Below are 21,297 nucleotides of genomic sequence, written 5' to 3'. Positions count from 1 at the left end.
TAATTACGAAGTTGGCCGGTAGTTGTAGTCGGTTCTTATTTCAAAGAGAGAACGAAAGAGGAATTAGGGAAAGTCTTTGACAGTAGATGAAATCTTTCTGATTCGACCTATCGTTCAAGAACATTCGCTTGTCCCAGTTTACACTTCGATGTTCTTTTTTTGTTGATCGAAACGAACGGGTCAGTGATTAACACCTTTCGTGCCGCGTATGAAATTTTTAACTCGGGCTACTCGACCGCATAAATACGTCGGAGGGAAGATTTACACGGTATGGGAAGTGTTAATCGCTGGGGATCTAGTTAAATCGGTAGCGAGTTGAATTTGTAGATTTGATATAGGGTTGTAGGTAATCGTAATGAGAAAAGAAAATAAAACGAAAGAGATGACGTTTATTACGATTTTCCTTTAGAGATTTAGTTGGTTAACGCTGGTAATCGATTACTATCTCCGGTTAGTCGATCACTTTTCGTCGCCGGAAAACTTCTTGTAGATAAATAAATTATTATCGAACTGAAGCAATCGCTTGTGATTACTCCCTTCGTACTTCAGGTTTCAGATAATCGTTCTCCCACGTCCAATCTTTCCAGCACCCTGTACCCATTGAATTTTATCTTCAATTCCTTTTCTCATTTTCGATGCCAGAAAAGAGAGGTTCAAAAGCAAATTGTTTTCTTCCATGCTGGACAACGCGGTGCAGGAAAAAATGAAGGCCTATTTTAGACGGCCAAAGTGCAAACAGTAAAGTGGAAACAGTAACGAGCCCGTATCAGAAAGGCGAATTCGCGCGTGACAATGGGCACGTGGCCAGAAACAGAGATCCGCGAGCCCCAGCTGAAAGTAATTGGCTGAAACCGATACAAGTCGAGTGGCAGTGGTACTCGTGGCTGGAATTGGTTAGCAGATTTAATTGAACGGAATCGACGAGAAGCAGAAGAGAAACAGTGGGACAGAAACAGCAGAGGAAACACGGATCACCATTTGTCGCGATGATTTAGTTCGCAGCAAGCAGCAGCCTCGCATGTTATAATTGACGAAGATGAGAGACAGGACGGGAGCGGAGAAAGAAAAGTGTACGATCTCTTTACACGGATGATTAGACACTATTTAATATTGAACGATCGTCTAGTAACGAAGTCCTTAATCGCTTTCCTTTCGATACGAGAAGATGAATCTCGAAAAACGATCAGAGGGAAATTGAGTTTGATGAAAATTTCATCGAGGAGACTTGCGATCGCTTCGAAATAAAAACGTTTTTCTCCTCCGTGGCTGCATCGTCCAAAGAACTGCCACAACCAGAAGAATTTTTCAAAGCAAAAATATAATGAAAACCGACTGATGTTACATCGCCGTCTCTCCGAATGACCTGGCAACACGACACTTCCGGTTACCCCACGATTCAATGGAACACGATGAAAGCGCGAGTTTGAAGTAAGTGCGACGAACGAGAGGGATATAATGGGAGGAAAAGATGCGTGGAAAGTTAAAAAGACCCGGTGGAGAGGTATATTTTGTTTGAGAAGAAGAAATTGTTGGTCGACGACGTCGAGTCAGCGATAAAAAAAAAAAAAAAAAAGAAAAGAGAAAAGAGGGATGCCAGAATGAGAGACGCTCCTTTCGGGTTCATTCGGGATGAAATAAACCGGGAAGACTCTCGGTGCCTGTGGTCCTCGAATAATAAAAAGGACAGACACGTTTTGCCGAGCGTGAAATCACGCGAGTGAAGGAAAAATTCTTGCTACCCTTCCTCTCCGCGTTCTTCTTTATCTCTTATTCTCTTCGTTCTCAATGTGTTGGCGACCTGGAATCCATCACGCGTAATTACGCCGACATAATGAATCGCATTTTATTCGTAATAATCTTCTGTGCCTCGTATTGTGCTCGGTGACGTTCGTTTCTTTACCCGTTCCCTTCTAATTTCGTTCTTTAACCCATGTTAAAGTCGACCAGTCGACTACCCTTCAAAAGGAAACTAGGCACGTTCGAAATGATTTCAAATGATTTGTTTAATAGAAATCAATGTAACGCGATAATGAAAGAAGGTACAGATAACGATGCTTCTGTACGTAATAAACTTGCAACGCGGATTGCACAAAGGTGCAGTATGCATACTTACATGCTCGAGCGCACGACAATCGGTGTAAACGAGCATAGTTTATTCGTGAATGATCCGGCGGTGGATCTAGGATCCCCGCGGTGGATAGGAGGCGAAGAATGATAGAGGAATTGGAACGAGATGCTGGGAGAGAAGTGGCGTCGCGTGTACTCAGGCCACGTGCGTATTGTCGAGCGAACAAGCCGCGGAGGCGCGTGCATACGTGCGTAAGTCGTGTTGGCACTTGGACACGCGCTTCTTATCCCTCTTCAATTTACGATGCGCCTCTCTTACTCTTACCCTCCGAGAAGTGAGTCGAGTCGTTAAATACTTGACGGGGGGTCATCTCCGTGTACCAACGTGGTCGGCTCAGCGATCCTTCGAAATCGTTTTCACCATCCCTACGGGATACCTGTGTGTTTTGTAATCCGCTCGTTTTCATTGACGATTAATGATTTCGCTGTAGGATGTCTATTTCTCTCTGTAACGCTGCGATTTAACCCTTTGTGTACCGCAGAACGGTGTCTACTATTTTGCACTGTACGATGCAATTTGTTTAGATTAGATCAGCGATAATCACTGATGCGGAGATCATAAATCAATCCGTGAAGCTAGGATCGCGAGGAGGAGCAACTGGTCGAAAAATGGAGTAGAGTGACGAAGAAAACGAACGGATCTCGGCATTTCTAATTCTTTAGAGAGAAGAAAAAAGCGGCGGAGTAATTGCTGGAGAAAGCGCGGAAGAGGAGAAGGGATGTAGCGATGGCTGACTGCACGGGAGTAGCGAAAAAGGGATTGCGGCTCGGTTGGTGGAAGGCAGAAGTAAAAGGAGCCATGGAAGAGGCGAGGGTAGCTGTAGACTGTAGAGGGAAAAGATGGTATGTACGGTGAGAAGCAAGGGTGTAGGGAAAGAGAAAGATACCGGATCCGGAGAGAAAAGAGGAGGGAGAGTAGGATGGGACGTGGCAAGGGTAGAGGGTGCAAGGTGCAGGGTGCAGGGTACACGAGGGCAGGGCCGAGTGTAACGAAGCTCCGACTTTTTAATTGGAATATATTCAGAAAGCGGAACGCCTTTTCATCGCGGGACTCGATGCACTGAATACGAGCTGAATCAACGCGGAATCAACCGCGCTTGCAACGAGCCTGCTGTGCACCTGCAAACCGGGCCGCGTCTCTGCATTTATACGTAACGGATGCATAGGCGGGACGGTTGTATAAAATAACAGGCGAAAACGCGGATCTATCGTTTCCTCCGTTTCTCTGAAACCTTCTCTTTCCTTTTCTCTCATTTTCTGATATCTACCGACGTATAATCACCCTGAAAATACGATAAGCGCGAACATAGCCGAAGAATCATCCATCAATAACTCTGTCGTTCAACATTACTCGCTTTGAATTTCAAGTTTATGCACAAAAGAGTTTAAGATTGAGAATGAAAGATATTTATTTTATTGCGTTGTCCGGAGAAATGAGCTGTTTGTGTATCGCGAAAGCGCGCGTCATTTTTCGACGTGGATTTATTTCGACGATAGGGTCGCAACACCTATCCACGGTTGAAAGGTAGCCTGCTATGGCACCTTCAACTTAATGGGCTGTTTGCTTGCAAATTGTGGTATCGCTAAAGGGCAGCAAACAATTCACAACTCGTTTTAACTTCCACATTTCAATTCCAAGAATCTTCAAGTCCCTCCGGCGAGCGTTGCATTTACATAATTGTCTTTTCTTCTCTTTCTTGTTCTGTAAAGTCGTACAGTTCTTTCTTTCTTTCTTTTTTATGGGCATTTTTTATTTCAGATTCTTCTGTTTGCGATCTACTTTCATTAAGAACAATTTAGTCTGTCTAAAAATTTTACCTTTAAGTATTATGTTCTATATTTAATCATTTTAGATCATTTAATTTGTAATATAATAATAATTGTGTTAATTATTAAAAAAAAAAGAAAAAAAATTTGTCCCGGGTGAGGATCGAACTCACGACCTTAAGATTATGAGACTTACGCGCTGCCTACTGCGCTACCGAGACTTCGAAGTTCCGCTTCCTTTTCCGTGCACTTCCGGAATCAAATTCATTTATTTCTTAAGTAAATTGTAACAGCAGTTTACTTAATTTCAAAATCTCGGAAAGTAAGTTATTGAGTACTTTGCACCGTATTTGAATAAATGGTTTCATGCGACCACTTTCACACTATTTCTGAGAACAGTAGTATGATAGTCGTGCTTGTTTTATCAATATCTCTTTTAGCACACCTCGCACTCATAACTGCAAAGATACAATTTTGACTTCCTTTGATTCTATTTATTTAGAAATCAGTGAAAATTACAACAAGACTGGAAAATTAATAAAATAATTGTTTGACGAACTTGTATTAATAAATTGTATTTTAAAAAGACAGAAATTAGATACTTTCAAAATTTGATACCAACGCCACCTATACAAAAACGGCGGAAACTATTCAACAATTTACCGATTACCGTATGACATGTCGGTAAGTAGCTTTCGCGTCTTTACGATAGAGAGCGCCAGTATACACCTGGTTAGAAAATCGATTGGTAAGTAGCTTAGGTATACAAATAACACTTATATTTGTAAAATTTTATATGTTCATAATAAAGAGAAACACACACAGGCCCAAGAGTGGCCTTAGGTGTTTATTAAAAAACAAAAAGAAATCGATCGGTAAATTATTGAATAGTTTGAGCTGTTATTGTATAGATGGCGCTAATACAACTATACCACCTTCCTTCTTTATCGCAAATCAAAAAGCAGAAATTTGTTGTCTATTGTCTAGAAGATAATAAAATAGTAAACAATCTGTTTACAAAGATATTATACTACAAAAAATTCCTCTTAATTTGTTTATTAAAATTCAATGGTCAGATATCTCAATAAAAACTTATTAACAAGGAGTAATCTTTCCTTATTTCTTCCTTATCTTATCTTATCTATATAAAGCGTAAAGATACAAATATATCATTTTCGTTGTTTGTGAGTGAATAATTTCTTAACTACTTACAAGTGTGTTTTATAATAAATAATTGTAGTGTGCATGCGCTACAGATTCGGTCGTACCCGTCACTACCTCGAACAAGGGAGTTTCACGATTTGTTTGTGTTTAGGTCTTATATTTCGCTAGTTGCTTGGGGTCCCTGACACCCCGGTGGTATAACATCGGTATGCGTCACCGGTACCCGGGGGTCTCTGATACCCCAAATACCGTAGTATCAGGAAAGAGAGTGTCATCTGTTCTTCGGGGTCCCTGACACCCCGGGTGCCGAAATGTTGGTATGCAAACAGTGTCATCGCTGCTTCGGAGTTCCTGTCACCCCAATATGATATCAGGTCGGTACACAGAGGGCGTCATTAGCGCAGCGGGGTCCCTAACACCCCTGGATAATATCAGGTCCGTATGAAGAGGGCACGACCAGTATAATTTTTTTCCAGAGTTTATTTAATTTATATCATTTTTTTTTTTTGCTTATTAAATAAGCTCATCGAAGGGGTATAAGAGTTATGATTATACCCCTCTTCTGGGTCTCAGCCGACGATCCCATTTATTTTACTTTTTCCAGTTATTTATATAATTTTATCCCTCATTATAGGCCAAGGCCATCTCAGTATCCCTTACATCCCTGCATCCCTTACATCCCTGCATTCTTTTCATCCATACATTCATTACGTCCTTTCACCCCTTAAATCCATACCATTATATCCCCACATTCTTTTCATCCCTACGTTTTTTTCATCCCTACATTGTTTTCATCCCTGCATTCCTTACATCGCTTCATCCCTTACATCACTACAATTTTTGCGTCCCTACATTCCTTACATCGCTCCATCCCTTACATCCCTACATTCCTTTCATCCCTACATTGTTTTCATTCGTACATCGTTTTCATCCCTCCATTCTTTTCATCCCTACATTCTCTTCATCCCTACATTACTTACATCGCTTCATCCCTTACATCTCTGCCTCCCTTACATGCCTGTATCCTTTACATCGTTGTATCACTTATATTCCCGCATTCCATACATCCCAGCACCTCCCTGAAATTGAGTTGAAATTTTTCCGGCTAAAGAGCCTGCAATTTTATACAAATTTAGTTCCATTTTTCGCCACCAGAGGGCGCTGATTCGACATCGAAATTTTAGTTCACATTTTTATCGCCAGAGGGCCAGAAATTGAGCATGATTTAGTTCCCTTTTTCGCCACCAGAAGGCGCTTATTCGACATCGAAATTTTAGTTCACATTTTTGCCGCTAGGGGGCGCTGTTTTTTCGAAATTTTCGCGGAATTCTCGAGAAAATAGCGCCCTCTAGCGGCAAAAATTTGAACTAAAAGTTCGATGTCGAATCAGCGCACTCTGGCGGCGAAAAAGGGAACTATATCTTGCTCAATTTCTGGCCCTCTGGCGGCAAAAATGTGAACTATAATGTCGACGTCGAATCAGCGCCCTCTGGTGGCGAAAAAAGGAACTAAATTTTGCAAAATTTCTTGCGAAAAATTAACTTACCTTTACTTACCTTTACTCGAAACAGTCTTTGTAATATAGTTATTATAAGGGTTGCAGGAATGTAAGGAATGCAGGGATGTAAGGAGTGCTGGGATGGAAAGAATGTAGGAATGTAAGGAATGCAGGGACGTAAGGAGTGCTGGGATGGAAAGAATGCAGGGATGTAAGGAATGCAGTGATGGCCTTGGCCTATAATGAGTGATAAAATTATACAGACAACTGGAAAAAGTAAAATAAATGAGGTCCTCTGCTGAGACCCAGATGAGGGATATAATCATAAATGTTATTCCTCTTCGATGAGCTTATTTAATAAGCTAAAAAAAATAAATGAAGTAACTTAAATAAACTCAGGAAAAAAATTATACTGGTTGTGCCCTCCTCATACAGACCTGATATTATCCAGGGGTGTTAGGGACTCCGCTGTGCCAATGACGCCCTCTGCGTGCCCACCTGATATCATATTGGGGTATTAAGGACCCCTTAACGCCGATGACTGTCATTGCATATCAATAATATAGCATCCGGGATGCCATAGATCCCGAAGCGCCAATAGCTATCTCTGCACACCGACATATCATCTCGGGGTGTCAGGAACCCCATGACTCTCTCTATGCACCGACAAAATATCTTATGGTGTCAGAGATCCCGTCGACTATCTGCGCACCGACAAGATATATATTTATTAAAATCACCATTGGTCGATGTTTGCGCCATCTTTTCAAAAACAGCGGAAACTAATCGACGACTTATCGATCACGACTTCGGTGCTATGTAAACTGGCGACACCATGATCGAATTTGGAACTACTTTTAAATTTAATTTTGCAATTAACTTGTGATTAGCGTTTTGATTTAGAAATTTGAATTATTCTTTTTCTTTATTCTAATGATTTTATGGAGGATGTAATGGGCGAATCAATCATGTGGTTCCTCGTGTTTTGCATTGTTTATTTAAAATTATAAAACCAACTGAAACCATAACAATTAAAATGAACATCAAACCAGAAAATGTATTGAAATTATAATTGAAGGAACTCGACTGATCGAACTCGAGTGACTCGCGTAAAAGGAAGTGTGATAATACTGTAAAAGCATTGAACACACGCGGCTTTACTTCAAACATAAATAAACGAAGCAGATTTCTTATCTATTAAAACGAAGATGTCGGGCGAGTGAACGTATTATCAGTCGAACCTTTGAACTCTGAGAGGGCATAAAGAAAACTCACTCTCTTTTCATCGTCACGATAAAGGCCGGTCGTTTCGTTCCGTTTGTTTAACCACCCGTTCCATGACGTTAATTAGACCGGCCATTAAAATCGTAATGCGAGCAGATATCGCATCGATTCGTCACACCTGACGTCCAACTTAAAATTAGTAATTTACCAAAACCAAATATAACACATTTGAGTCACGCTTCGAACGTATCTCCTGACGATTTGAATTTCGCAGCTACATTTTACAATTTAATTACATAATTTACACAAACTTAATCTTGCACACGCACATAACTCATTTTTGAAAGGTTGTTTCAACCTTTCTATGCAAATATTTTTGTCGTCTCTTCTGTATTTATCTATTTCCTTATCACTGTTCAAATCTGTGGACCAAGTATTCTCCTTCACAACGAGCTACGTTGATTTGCATGAATGTTCATAGTGTAAATCTGAAAGGATGGTATTATCCGACTATTTACGTTACTGTGCACGACCCGCGTCGATCGTTCGGGGGTATCGAACGTCCGTTTATCATTTCACCTTTTTCTTTCTTTCTTTTTTCATTATTTTCATTTTTCTGCCTCGCCGAGTTTTTATCGCGGCATCCAGTAATAACTAGCGCGAGTTACGTAGAAATTGCAAAGGAGCGGGCGGTGCGCCATCAATTTTGCGCACAGCTGCGCTCCGTGCCGCGTGTGCGTGGATCGCTCGTGTCTCATTCTCGGACAAGCTGACCCGTCTGTCCCCGCCGATAAACAACAGCTACTGATAAATTTATATTATAAACAGTAACAGCCGTAGAACGATCGGGGGTGGGAGTTTCAACATTCGAAGAAGCGTTATTCTTCACAGAAGCGCGAATTAAATCTCGATTCACGCTAATTAGAGTAACCTCGTATCGTTAATGCCTTTTTTTGTCGCAGGCAACCGATTAAAAATGTCAGATATTCGATAACAGAGGGCAGAGAAAAAAAATGAATTCCCAGACGTGTCTCTAGTTAAGGTCATCGACGGATTTATTCTTAGCGGCGACTCTTGATCGGCAACGAAAGTCTGTCCACGATATAACATGAAAAAAAAAAATGATCTGGAATCTGGAATCGATAAGGGTAGAGGACGAAGAAGAGGATCAAAGACAAAAGTAAAGCCTTCGCGAAGAATGTGTCGTGGTATCTTTGGAGAAAGATCCGCGAAGTCGAGGTTAATTAGCATAAATCGCGTGGGTGACAGCACCAGATATTTCTCTTCTCCCTTTCGGATCTTTCGAATATTTTCCTGCAGTATCTTTTTTTTTTAAAAACTCACGATAGACGCGACAATTTACCATCGTTGGTAATCGTTTCTGTCCTCCTTTCGTCGAGGTTTCCGCGATAAAAAGGAGGATAACGAGAGGCACGAGACGTTTCGTCCGCAATAAAAGTATTATTTATAAAACAATCTTCGATCTGGTTAAATGGTTCACAGCTATCTCGTCAACGACGTACATCATAACGAACGTGAACGATTTCAAAGTAAAAATACGTAAATAAGGAAGCAAATCTTGAGTTTCCGGGAGCAACTAGGGAAACTGAATTGATTTCGTGCATTCGGGATAAAAAGGTTGATAGAGGTGAACGCGAACGGTGTATGAGTCGGCACTTCCGGTGTCGTGGTGCCGGAACTGCACGCACGGCCGGCTCGTTGTCGCGACGACGAGCAGAACTCGCCCAAAGTCATTTCACGCCCAACGGAGCGGGGAAACGAGCGTTTACTCGAGATTTTCGTTCATAAATCAAGTCGTAAGCTTTCATGCACCCTACCACGGTCTATGAGAGTTCGATTCGCTTCGATGGGGGTTGCGCTGTTATGCAGTCGCTTAATCGGCGTTGCTTGTTCATTGACGCACCGGAAACGGAAGGGTTGGAATCACAGCATAATGGTACTGAGGAGTGAAAAATTTCAGTTCCACTCGAGACAGAGGGAACAGAATCTTCCTAACGAATCTTTCCTATAGGGGAAGGGCGGGTAGCCCCGGACACTTGAATAAAATGCAAAAAAAACATAGAATCAATCGATTCTAATCAAATTTCTCTTTCAGGTAATAAATATAAGGTCTTTTTGATTCATTATATCTTAAAAAGAAACATATTTCTTAAATAACTTTAGAACAACAAGCAATAAACTGGAATCTCTGTTTTTACTCGGCCGAAAAAATGGCGGGTATCCCCGGACACTTGAATAAAATGCAAAGAAAACATAGAATCAATCAATTTTAATCAAATTTCTCTTTCAGGTAATAAATATAGGGTCTATCTGATTCATTATATCACAAAAAAAACATATTTCTTAAATAACTTTAAGACAACAAGCAATAAACTAGAACCTCTGGTTAAGCGTCAATGAAATTTGATGGTCTCTGTAAACTCACCTTCAGCGAAACTAAAATTTATATAATGACCTAATTTGCTTGGCGTACATATAATTACTGGTTTGCAATTGTTTTTTAAGCACAGAAGTTGTCATATGTCATTCATATTTCTATATGACGTAACAATAAAGATATAAAAATGTCCGAGGCTACCCGCCTTTCCTATACCCAACGTTCCCATAGCCTTACTTATGCTTCCTCCGAAGAAAAGCCTCGTCATAGAATAGATAGAGAGTCGTGGAAACGCGTAAAAGGTGATATTATTCTGATTTAAAGGAAATCAACAGGTGACTACCGACAGACGGGCAGCGAGCGTGGAAACTTAGAGGCTGTTCTACCTGTTTCGGATCATTTTCGATGTTATCCCCCAACATATGCCCGACAAGGGACAGATGGTAAAAAAGTGTTGAATCGAGCAGCGGCGTGTGACACGGGACAGTTTAAAGGGCCGCTGCTCCTCTCGCTCAACCACCATCAATCACTGCTCTTTGATTCACGAATCCGGTGTAATTAGTCTGGAGGGATTCGCCGGGTATACCGTCGAGTCTACTATGAAACAGCTACTAGACTGAGCTATCCTCATCGATGAGCTAACTCTAGCAGCTTAACCGTATTCTAATTCGTTGACCGACCGACTAACGCATAAGGCGGTCGATTATGGAAACGATGGTGGTCAGAAAACGGGAGAAAATTTATGATAAGGACGGTATGATGTGGCGAGCCGGTGGAGGAGAAGGATGATGACTCGGTTCTTCCCACCTGTACAGGTAACACGGACACGTAAGGTTGCACGGTGTGCGACGACACGAGCTCGTGTTCCTGTTCGACCCAGCTGCCATCCACCGAGGCTTCTAGCGAGGAGAAAGGAACGTACAGGTGCGATCGTTAACTCAATTGAACTTTGATAAGTAAAAATATGCGAGAACGTTTCGTATGTTCGCGAGAGCGGGTGTCGGTTTTATCAGTCGTGTCCATTATCCTTCGGTTCCATTAATATAATCGGTTAGTTACGAACGAACGTTTATGGACGCTGAACGAGTCGAAACGAACAGTCCAATTCTTGCAAGTAAGTGTCTTTTCATAAATTTCAACAGCGACACGAGCGAGGCGCTGAAAATTTATTCGACAAATTGTAACAGCTATCGAAACCCTCTTTGTTTCGTCCTTCGAAGCGGAGATCGCTTTCTCTAGATTATTTCAGAGTTACTGTTCGTTTAATCGAGACTCAAGGCTTTGTTGCTCCGCCAGGACGTTAATTACCTGCTGTTTGCGAGCCACGAGCCGTCTTTACACACCATTTATGAACGGCTAATCGCGTTTCCAAATAAATTTCGCCGAATAATTGAAAGGGCGACTTGGTAATCGCGTGTTTAACGAAGAATATTCTCGGTCGCGAGCTAATTCCGGGACGGTTAATTAGAGGCAAGGTCGAGCCGAAGCATCGGCGGAGAGTACGCGTGTCACAAGGTGGCAAGCTGCACGGTGCGTCGGGTGCTTCAGCCAACGGACCCCCATAAAAGAGCGGTGCAGCTGTGTTTTTTTCGAAAAAATCCTCTACGTGCGCGCAGAGGCAAGTGGTTAGTTCGAAGAGAAAAAGGGAACGTGGATGCGACAGAGAGGATTAAGAAGAAAAAGAATGGAAAATTGGTGACGAACGTTTGAAGGATGTTTCTATCGACGAGCAGGGTATCTAGTCGGCTTCCAAAAGAAGGTCAAAGCGATTTTCCTTCTAACGGACGGAGCTAGGGAGCTGCAAGTCGCGGCAACGGGCAGCGCGGTGCGGCGTGGCGGCCAGCAGGAGCAGGAGCAGGAGCAGCAACGGGCAACAGGTGTATAGCAGGTGCATACCCTGAGCGGCTTCGAGAGTGCCGTGGAGAGCTAAAAAGTTTCACGTCCACCTGAAGGTCCCACACGAGAAAACGGGCGACTTTCAACCGTCGTTTTCTTCAGCGCCACCATCACCCCACGAAGCTCTCGGCCCACGCGTTTACCCCGTCCTCCATCTCCGGCCGCGACAGCACAATGCCATACGAGAGAAACCAAGAAAGAGAAACAGTCGGCCGAGAAGATCTTCGAGACGTTGCCTCCTGCGTGCTCTTTTCGCTTGGAAACGATCATCGCGCTCGGCCCATGAAAAATCTGTAACATTAATTAGGCAAATCTAATCAACGATAAAAGGGAAAACGATTCTGGTGTCGAAGAGAATTCGATTGAAAACCGGAAGAAGAATGGAAGGAAAAAAAGAATAGGAAAAGTAGCGGGGAAGAACGTATAAGGCGAAGAGAAGCAGCTGCGTCTCATTATCGATCATCTATCGAACAGGGCCTCCAGTCGAAGCTACCCTCGAACTCGGTCTACGCCTTTCCGACCGTTGAAAAATCCACCCTGTGTCCTGGAACCGTCAGGTGCTTCTTCCTGGACGGCAAGTGCAGGCGGCTCGAGTGCTTTCTCGATTTAATGACACGTTGTCCTATACGAACGTAGACAGCCACGCACACGCGCCGCGCCACGCCGCACCTTCCACCTCGTCTCGCCGCACCGCGCATCCTCAACCTTTCTTCTCGTATTCTTCCCGGATTTCCGTTCGCCGCGCGCCGTTGCTAACCAGCATCGATACATTCTCTCGGACCCGCAACAAATGTTGCGAAATAAAATTTGTTGTCGCTCGAACATAACTGCGCATCGACTGGTCATTTCTTTCTCTCTGTAAATGAACACGCCTCGAATTGCATCAAATTTTAAAGGAAACTCACCTTGTAATTTCCAACTGTAATTGGCAATTTGAACACCGATCGGGGTGTCGTCGATTCGATGAAAACACGGTTTCTTATCGACTCGGAGATCGGTAAGTCACGAAAAGGAACGCCCCTGGTGTGGAACGTTTTGTTTTGTTGGCGAGCGCGGTTGCGCAACGCGGCAAACGGGTAAACGGGTTATAAAGTTGTACGCTTTAGGCACCTCGGTGAAACATTGTAAGGAAAACGAATGGCACCTGTGAAGTTCTTTGTCAGAATTTCTTCATCGCGCCAGCAGGTGAACAGTGTCCCGACAATCAGCCGCGTCGCTCGATTCGCGTGCAACGGACATTTTTCACGAACGCACGTGTCTCTTCCACCGGGCTACTCGTCAGCCGCGGCGAATGAAAACTTCTGGTAATTTAGCTCTCGCCCACCTCTGGCAAGTAATCGTGACTCTACCTTTCCTGTCCACGTTCGAACCGGCCACGGAAAGATTCGATCTGAAATGTTTACGGAAACGGCGATTAGCGACGGAATAAATGTCGATTGCTGAAAAGCGTAGACGGATCTTTTCTGATCTCTGTTAACAGTAGACTCTATCTACCTTCCCACGTAATTTTTGCACGTTCAAGGAAGCCAATCGTCGAGGGAAGCTTCGAAGAGCAACGCTCCTTTCGGTCGTGAGAGACGAAATGCCGGTCACGAGAGAACCCGGTTAGCGGATTCTTGATCGTTCGACTGAACGGACCAGTGAAGCGGAACGAGTGCCGGAGTAAGGGGCCTTAATGAAATTCAAACGCGGCCCTACGAAGCGTATCAATTACGTATCCACCCCCAGCGTCTCTGGTCGCCGTCTCGAAAACGGTTGGCGCCCCTCGACTTTCCCACGCGTCGTTCACCAGACAACTTGAGTCGCAGCCAACTCCTTCGGGGTCGTTCCACTCGACTCCTCTGTTCGTCTCTCGGTGTATAACGAGCCTCTTCCGTTAGTAATCCACGCTTCTGTCAGCCTAGATCAGAATAGACGGTTACGATAAGAAAAAACGATTGGCAGTGATCGAGAAAGAAAAGCAACAGTTCGTAAGCGTTGCGATCGAACGAACCCTTGCACTTCGAGCCTCGAAAGGGAGACGGAGGAGGCAGAATCGAAAAAGGATCGGCGTGTGTGCGGCTCGCGGAAAAAAAAGGAGATGCGTACCACTGTGGGAGATCGCGTACGCAGGGTGCAAGCCGGTCGAGAAGTCGTGAGAGGAAGCCTGGACGGTAAGAAAAGGACAAGCAGAATCACCTGCGGTGCACCTGCTGTGCAGGGGGCTCCTTCGGTCCCGTATTAAAAGTGTATCAGACCTTCCTCCTCCTTCTGCCGTTTCTTCGGCTCCTCTTCGTCCTGTTTCTCGCCATCTCTTCCAGCTACTCCTCCGCCATCGAATACTCTGCGCCTTCCTTTTCGCTATAATTGCTCCTTCGATCGACTTCTGATTCTGGGCTTCTGCCGAACACGTCCTAGAAACGGAAATACAAAACGAAAATAATTTAGATAATCGAAGAATATTGCGAAACACCTTTCGACAAAGTAGCGGACTATAGAAAACGAATAATTACATATTTTCATATGTAACTTTACTGGAATAATAGCCAGCTTTGGGAGAAGGAATAAGAAAATGAAGAAGACGAAGAAGGAGGAGAAAGAGTACGGTGGCGAATGGAGGTGAAGGGAGGATAGCAATGCAGCAAGGTGCTGCCAAGGTGGCGGTTAAGGCAGCTGATCTTCGAATAGCAGCAGGTGAATGCGAAGGAGCTTGCTCGCGCTCGTAGAAGGAGCGAGACGTCGCGACGCGTCGCATCGACTCGGGGATGGTAGTTGCGGTAGATGTGCCCGCTGCCCGATGCCCGCTGGCCGTGGAGGAGGAAGAGGTGGAATCCACGCGTGCATAAAAGGTGTTTCGTTATTGTTACCAGGCGCGCGCGACGCAGCTCCTCTGGATTTATTAATCTTCTTCTCCTGGCAACCAGCCTCGCTTTCATCATTTTAATTGGAATTTGTCACACTTGCGAAAGAAAATGATTAACGACATTCTTTCCCACGCCAGATATACCGCGAAGGGTGCGAAAGACAAAGTCACGGGAGGAAGGAGAAATCAACGTGCAAAGTTTGAAAGTTGGAAATAGACGGAAAAACAACCCCAATGGGAACGTGGAGGAATTGGTCGATGCGTTGCTTTCTTGCGGACTCGCACCTACGCCTTTTTGCCCCGACCAAAGGAGAAGGGAGAAAAGGAAGTGGACATCGTGTGCCCGTACAACTTCCTTGCGAACGTACGTTCCCATGTTCTTGGCCGTTTATGGGGCTTTCCGTTGTCGCCGCTTCCCATGGACTTCCTAAACATTGACTTCCTTCGAAGAAACTGACTGCCTCGAAGAAGCAGATGGCCTATTAATTCGACGTTCACGAAGGAACCGCCACCTTCGTACCGGAGTGGCACCCTCTGCGTCGTAACCTCGTCCAGGGAACACCCTCTGCCCTTCTTCCCACAACTGTGACCGTCCTACACTTGTTCTGCCCGTCTTCGACCGTTAACTTTCACAGATTCCTTAGCCACCTTGCGTCGTTGGTTCGTTCCTCGCCAACGGTTGGGGTTACACTTCCTCAGCTTCGATACCTTCGCCGCTATTTTCTCTAACTGTACGCGGCTGTCAATATAATTACTGCTGAGAGTTAGATTAGGTTACAATAACCAGTTGATTTTCCTTCTGACTTTATGGTGAAAAGTGAAAAAAAGGGAAACATGAGTAATTGTAAGTGAAAACAATACTCGATAAAGGTCTGTGTACATTTGTAAATGCGATCCGGTCGGTCGGCGATTATCAAAGACCATCCCTGATGTTCCAAGCTCTTTACCAGTCACGCTGAAGACAGGAGCCTTCTTAGATCCTATCGCTTACCCTTCTAACCTCTCTTTATCTTCCTCCATCCTTCTTTCACCAATCGTTCCTCCTCACCTTCGTCCCTCTCCTACGCCTCCATTTTCTCTCCTTCTTTTTTCTCTGTCCACCTTCAGCCGGTCCCTACCGATCGCATTATTTCGTTCCACCAATTCATCCGGACCTTCCATCAACCGCAAGAATTGTCGGGGACAACGTCAACCGTGGCCCTTCCGTTACGAAGCTATTGGCGCCAGGTAGTTAAGCATCCGATCTTAGATCTTACGCCGAGGATCGAACAGCATCTTTTTCAGGATACCTTGGGTTTAGCTTGCTAAAAACTCAGAGTCGTCGTATCCCCTAGTGGATTTTAGACTTGGGAAAAACCAGTTTCTTTCGGGTTAGATAAAACTGAGGGAGATAGCAGAGCCTTCGTTATCCGAATTAATAGGGGACCATTATGGTCGGGATAAGAAAAATCTTCGGATAATGGAACTCCTAATTTTTCTAGGTCTAACTATCGGGAAACAAGAACGGACAAATAATATATTATGTCCTCCTTATCTTTTAAATTAAACTGGACAAGCTTTCCGAATCTTGGGATACGATGATAAATAAAACAGGTCGTATGTTTTACTAAATTAAAAATTATATGTACATTATTATTATCTCAAGGATGCGACAGCATCCCTTATCTGTTTCCATAAACAGTTCGGAAACTGATAACTTGTATATAGGAGAATATTCAAAACAAATAATAAATTACTTTTTCTTATAATTAAGAAAAATATATTCAGCAACACCAGGCTGCACAGGGACGTATACGTACTTTTTCCCGACAATTCGCTGAAAACAGCGTTTAAAAAAAAAAATCTTCCAGAACCTGGTCGCCGTCCCCACAATGGTGGGATTACGTAGGCGCTCTCGGGATGCCTATTCAAGATTCAACCTTCTCGAATAAAGCCTCGAAAAGGATACCGTGTGCTCAGGATCGTGCTGTTCCAATATTCCGACGCACCCACGCGAAAGCTTTGATAAAAAAAGGGAGAAGGCAGAGGTAACGGTAAAGGAAAGGTGGCGTGCAACTGCAAGCGGTCTCGTAAATTATCCAAATTTTCGGCTTGATTCTAAAGAAACATCTAAATTAATCATTGCATCGATCGAAGGGGTTGCGCGAGTTGCCCCTATTCCGTTCACGTACATAGGTGTTCGTCCACCTGTTGCTCCCTCCTTTGGACGCATGCACACCCGACCGCTCGTTTCCTGGAGGCACCCATGAGTTCTGGACCACGAGAGAGGGAACCAACAAGGATAGCCAAGGGTAGAAGAAGAAGAAGAAGAAGAGAAGAAGAGGGAAAGGAACGAGATGAGTGAGCCGCCCCCAGCAGAGCATGCAGCCTCCGTGACTTGTCCTGTCCCACCTTTGCCCATGCTCCGCTCCATTCAAGTTCCTTCCTCTGATTCATTTATCTCTCGAATTCTTAACTTTCTCTACCAATCGAAGTGGATAACCATTATCGCTTTACGATAATCGAGAAGCTGGATGACTCGAAGGATAAGCATAGAATTAGGTGTACTAATTGCGATTAGATAAGTGGAATTTCTGGCTCCGGGCAGACTGCCAGAACCTCGAAGAATCCCCTTTGTACTTTTTCCACGTGCACCCGCGATCCTCCCAGTGTGTGCTCGAAAGACGGGCAACCGGGTCCCGGGGTTCTTAAATCAATCATTTTATGGGCGTTTCAAGAGTCCGCCGTGCTTTCGTTGCTTTATTCGAAGCAAAGTGGTCGGGGGTAAAAGAAAGAAACGCGAACGGAGACGGGAGAAAGAGCAATGGGAAGGAAGAAAGAAAAAAATGAAAGACGAGGGGAGGAAGCAAGAAGTCGCCCCCAGCAGAGTACGCAGCCTCCGTGGCTCATCGTTCTGTCCTACGCAATATTACGGTTAGCTCTGCTTTAGTTCCATCGTACTTACAAGTTTAGTAAGCACTCGAGAACTTTCAGATACTTGTTAGTCGCGACGAATGTAATTGGAAGCAAAAAATCTGGTCAACTGACACTGTTGGCCGATTGGTTTGTCGTAGACCGAAAAAATGGTTTAAAATGGTAACGCGAGCTCTTTTTCGGCGTTCAGGCTGACCTAATTGGGACCACCATGCTAGTGTCCCTTCATTCAATGATCGTACCACCACGTTCGTTTAATTAACTCGATTTCCTGCGGTGGGTCTTCCGAAATTTCGGCAAAAGTGTCATCGAATTAAATTGTTATTATTTCATTATTCATTTGCGATGTTTAATTATTCATAAACACCGATAGTAAGAGTTTTTATTTACAAATGGCTCGAATGCATCGTGAATGCAGGGCTGCATAGAAGTCGAGCTGATCGTAGCCCATGTGTGCACTGCACGCATACCAGCGTGATCGCATTACACGCACCGCGAGTAGTGAAACGCATTCGAAGTAGGGGGCAGGTCTGCCTACGTCTTCCCCGGTATATTAGGATGATTCTCTTCGTCTCACTGATGCATCGCCCTGCATTACGCAGCACGGCCAAGTATTCGAACCTGAACAAAGCCGACTTGTCTCATCTTTTGTAATTTCAATTCTAATATAACAGACGTGAAATATTATTGAATAAAAATTGTTCTCCAAGTCGAAAGATCACTCGTACTTAATTATTCCATCGGATTGCCTTCCGTCAGGGACGGAAAGCCGTTCGAAGGAAAATCTCCCTGTTGCATACAAATCGTGGCAAAGCGCAGAATAAAATTTCCTTCGATTCCGTTACGCAGCGTGCGCGGCTACAAAACGCGATGCTCTGCCTCACGAAGCACGTTCGAACGGGAGAAGGCGATGTCCCTTCGGTTCGATCGTGTGTGGGTTGCCCTGTGGGAGTCCCTCCGAGCCTCGGAGCTTTCTTATTCCCGGCTGCTCCCTCCTCTTTCTCTTTCTTTCTTTCTTCCCGACGGACGTTTTCTCTCCGGATAGACAGGCGAACAAGTGTGCGTGAAGTCTTCGCCTCGGCTCGACCCGAGCTCCCGTACGAATATATTACTACCGCGTTCGAAAAAGAACGCAACCGCAATAACTCTTTCGCCGCGAGCACGCTCGTCTCCCGTTCGTCCAGGAATCGTCCAGTCTCTCTCCCGACAATGGCCGCTTGTTTTTCTACGACCGGACCGAAGTGAAATCGACGCGAGCATTCGCCTTCCCAAAGAACCGGAAGACTAGAGTATTAAACGATCGCCGATCTTTTCTACTCGTGAATCATTTTTCAGGAATGAAATGCGAATTCTTCACCCCCTAGTTTCGCCGGTGTGAACCCCGTGCGGTCGCTCCCGAACCGGGGTTCACAATCGCGACATGATTGAACGACGATCTCGTTTCAACGATGCGTCCATATATTAATTGCGCTTAACTGTCACGGTTGGTATGACGGTGGGTATCAGGGACACGAAAAGTTGGCCGCTTAATAAATGATTCATCGGAAAGGCGAGAGACTTGGAAAAAAGGAAAAAGACGAATCGCATCGACGAGCCGAGCCAGGATAGGTATATACACGCGACACACGTAGAAATGCCTCGACTCCTTCATTGCGATCCGAAGAAACGGAGAGAGGAGAAGCGTAGAAAGAGAGAGACGAACGAAACGGGAGGAGAATGAGCGAGGTAGAAGACAGGCGCGGTTAAGTGGAAGGGATAAGGGTTGAGGGTGTGAGGTGGAGGGGGCTGTTTGGTGCGGGTTAAGTTAGGTTAGGGGTCTCCCCACTCTCGACGTACTCGGCAACCGCCTGGCAGGGGCCCTGGGGGCCCACAAACACCGCACCATCGTCGGCCCTGACGACAGAGAAAGCTCGACGCGAACAAGGATACGAGAAACAGGAAGAAGCGAGACTACGGTTGCGGTCGGAGCGAGAAGGGACGAGAACCCACGTAGAGAAGGAGACGGAGGAACGAAGGAAGAGAGGGACGGAGGGGAAAAAAGGGAAAAACGAACCGAAAACCCACACCCGAGGCAGGGACTCGCGAGGAACCTCTTGGTGCTCTCAGTTCGAACCGAGCATCCTTGGAAACTGGCGGTTCGATTCAGGCTTCGATTTCCCCTCGCTTATTCGTTGCGTGTCTCTTCTTCTTTCTTCTTTTCTTCTTTTTTCCTCTTCTTCCTTTTGTTTTCAACCTTTTTTCCTTTTTCCTCGCCTTCCTTCATCCTGTTTACTTCCAACATTCTTCTTCTCGTTCCTCTTTCGTTCGCACGCGCACGTGTCTTCGTCGACGAGAGCGTGAAATTGCCGTTACCGGAAGAGGCTGGTGAAAAACTTGAAGAGAGACGACGAGTTCGCTTTCCGTCGAGGACTATCGCGAATCATCACCGAACGTGCCGTATATACCTGGGGCTCGAGCACGTGGTGCTCTTCCATTTCGTCTGCTAAGTTAGGCCGGATATGCAACGCGCGGCCTAACTCGATTCCGTACGATTCACGGGTGCTGACCAAAGTGACATCCAGTTCTACCACGAAGAAAGAGAAAAGGATTGTTTTATCATCCCTTGGTGTCCTTTCGGTGTGTTCGAAACCGATGCGTCGAAGGGAATACCGGCGTGGAACCGGCTGGACTCGTCATTGGTGAGTTTCCACGATTTTCTTTTCTCTTCCTGTTCTTGTTTACGCGCGGCGCGTCCTTTTCGAGGTGGACGAAGGTCGCGGCTCGAGCTGTCGGAACTTTTTCCAGCTGGTAAACATTGCACGAAGGTTGGACAGCCGAACGAATGCAACGACGCCTATGCAAATATCGTCGCGTCGTTCCTCGCTTTCGTATATTTCACTCCTTCGAATATCGCACGATGTTGCGTAACGCGAAAATAAAACGAACCGGGATCCCTTAATCGCGTTCAATGCCATTTAAAATTGGAATATCGAAACGCCGATTATTAACACCTTAGACACCCATTAAGATCATCCCGGTGCAATGTTTAAGTTCGTAGCTCGAGTTGCCGATCGATGTAGACACGGTTTATCGTTTCGTGGCCCGTTCTTTTATCGTTCGACATTTTGATGAAAATGATCCACGAGATGCTAATCGATCTCTCAGCTTCCACGAAACGATAGCTTCGAAGGATCTTTCAAACCAGTTTCCTAAACTCTGGTGGATGTGAGAAAGGTCCGAAGGACGAGCCGCTTTTAAAAAGTGTGTTTACGGAACTCGCCGAAATCGACCAGAGAGGCGGGTATTAAAATACATGTTTGCCTTTCATCGATCGTTCGCCGGAAATAACAATGATTTCGTGGAATTGATTTCGACCAGAGATCTGGGAATACCTCGTTTCGCAACACCCTCCGAATCATTTGGCATAGATCCGCGACATCTGACGACGGTATCCGAGTAGCCTATTTTTCCGGAGATGAAAAAGAGGAG

The 21,297-nt window shown here is 44.8% G+C and overlaps 1 long non-coding RNA gene and 1 other non-coding gene across 3 annotated transcripts; both read right to left on the bottom strand.

The window, feature by feature from the left end:
• Window positions 1-4,042: 4,042 nt before the first annotated feature.
• Trnam-cau lies at window positions 4,043-4,115 on the bottom strand. Its single transcript has one exon. It is a non-coding gene; the product is annotated as a tRNA-Met (tRNA).
• Window positions 4,116-7,584: 3,469 nt separating this feature from the next.
• LOC114873193 lies at window positions 7,585-14,462 on the bottom strand. Of its 2 annotated transcripts, XR_003788897.2 has the most exons (4): window positions 14,253-14,462; window positions 13,569-13,974; window positions 12,980-13,464; window positions 7,585-12,365 (listed from the first exon to the last, which is right to left on the bottom strand). It is a non-coding gene; the product is annotated as an uncharacterized LOC114873193 (long non-coding RNA). The 2 variants fall into 2 exon arrangements; XR_003788896.2 differs by having other exon boundaries at window positions 7,585-13,464.
• Between the last annotated feature and the right edge of the window lie 6,835 nt (window positions 14,463-21,297).

This window comes from Osmia bicornis, chromosome 12 (assembly GCF_907164935.1).
Source record: "Osmia bicornis bicornis chromosome 12, iOsmBic2.1, whole genome shotgun sequence".
Classification (NCBI taxonomy): domain Eukaryota; kingdom Metazoa; phylum Arthropoda; class Insecta; order Hymenoptera; family Megachilidae; genus Osmia; species Osmia bicornis.
The sequence above is the reverse complement of the archived record's forward strand: the minus strand, read 5'-3'. Positions and strand labels throughout refer to the sequence as shown.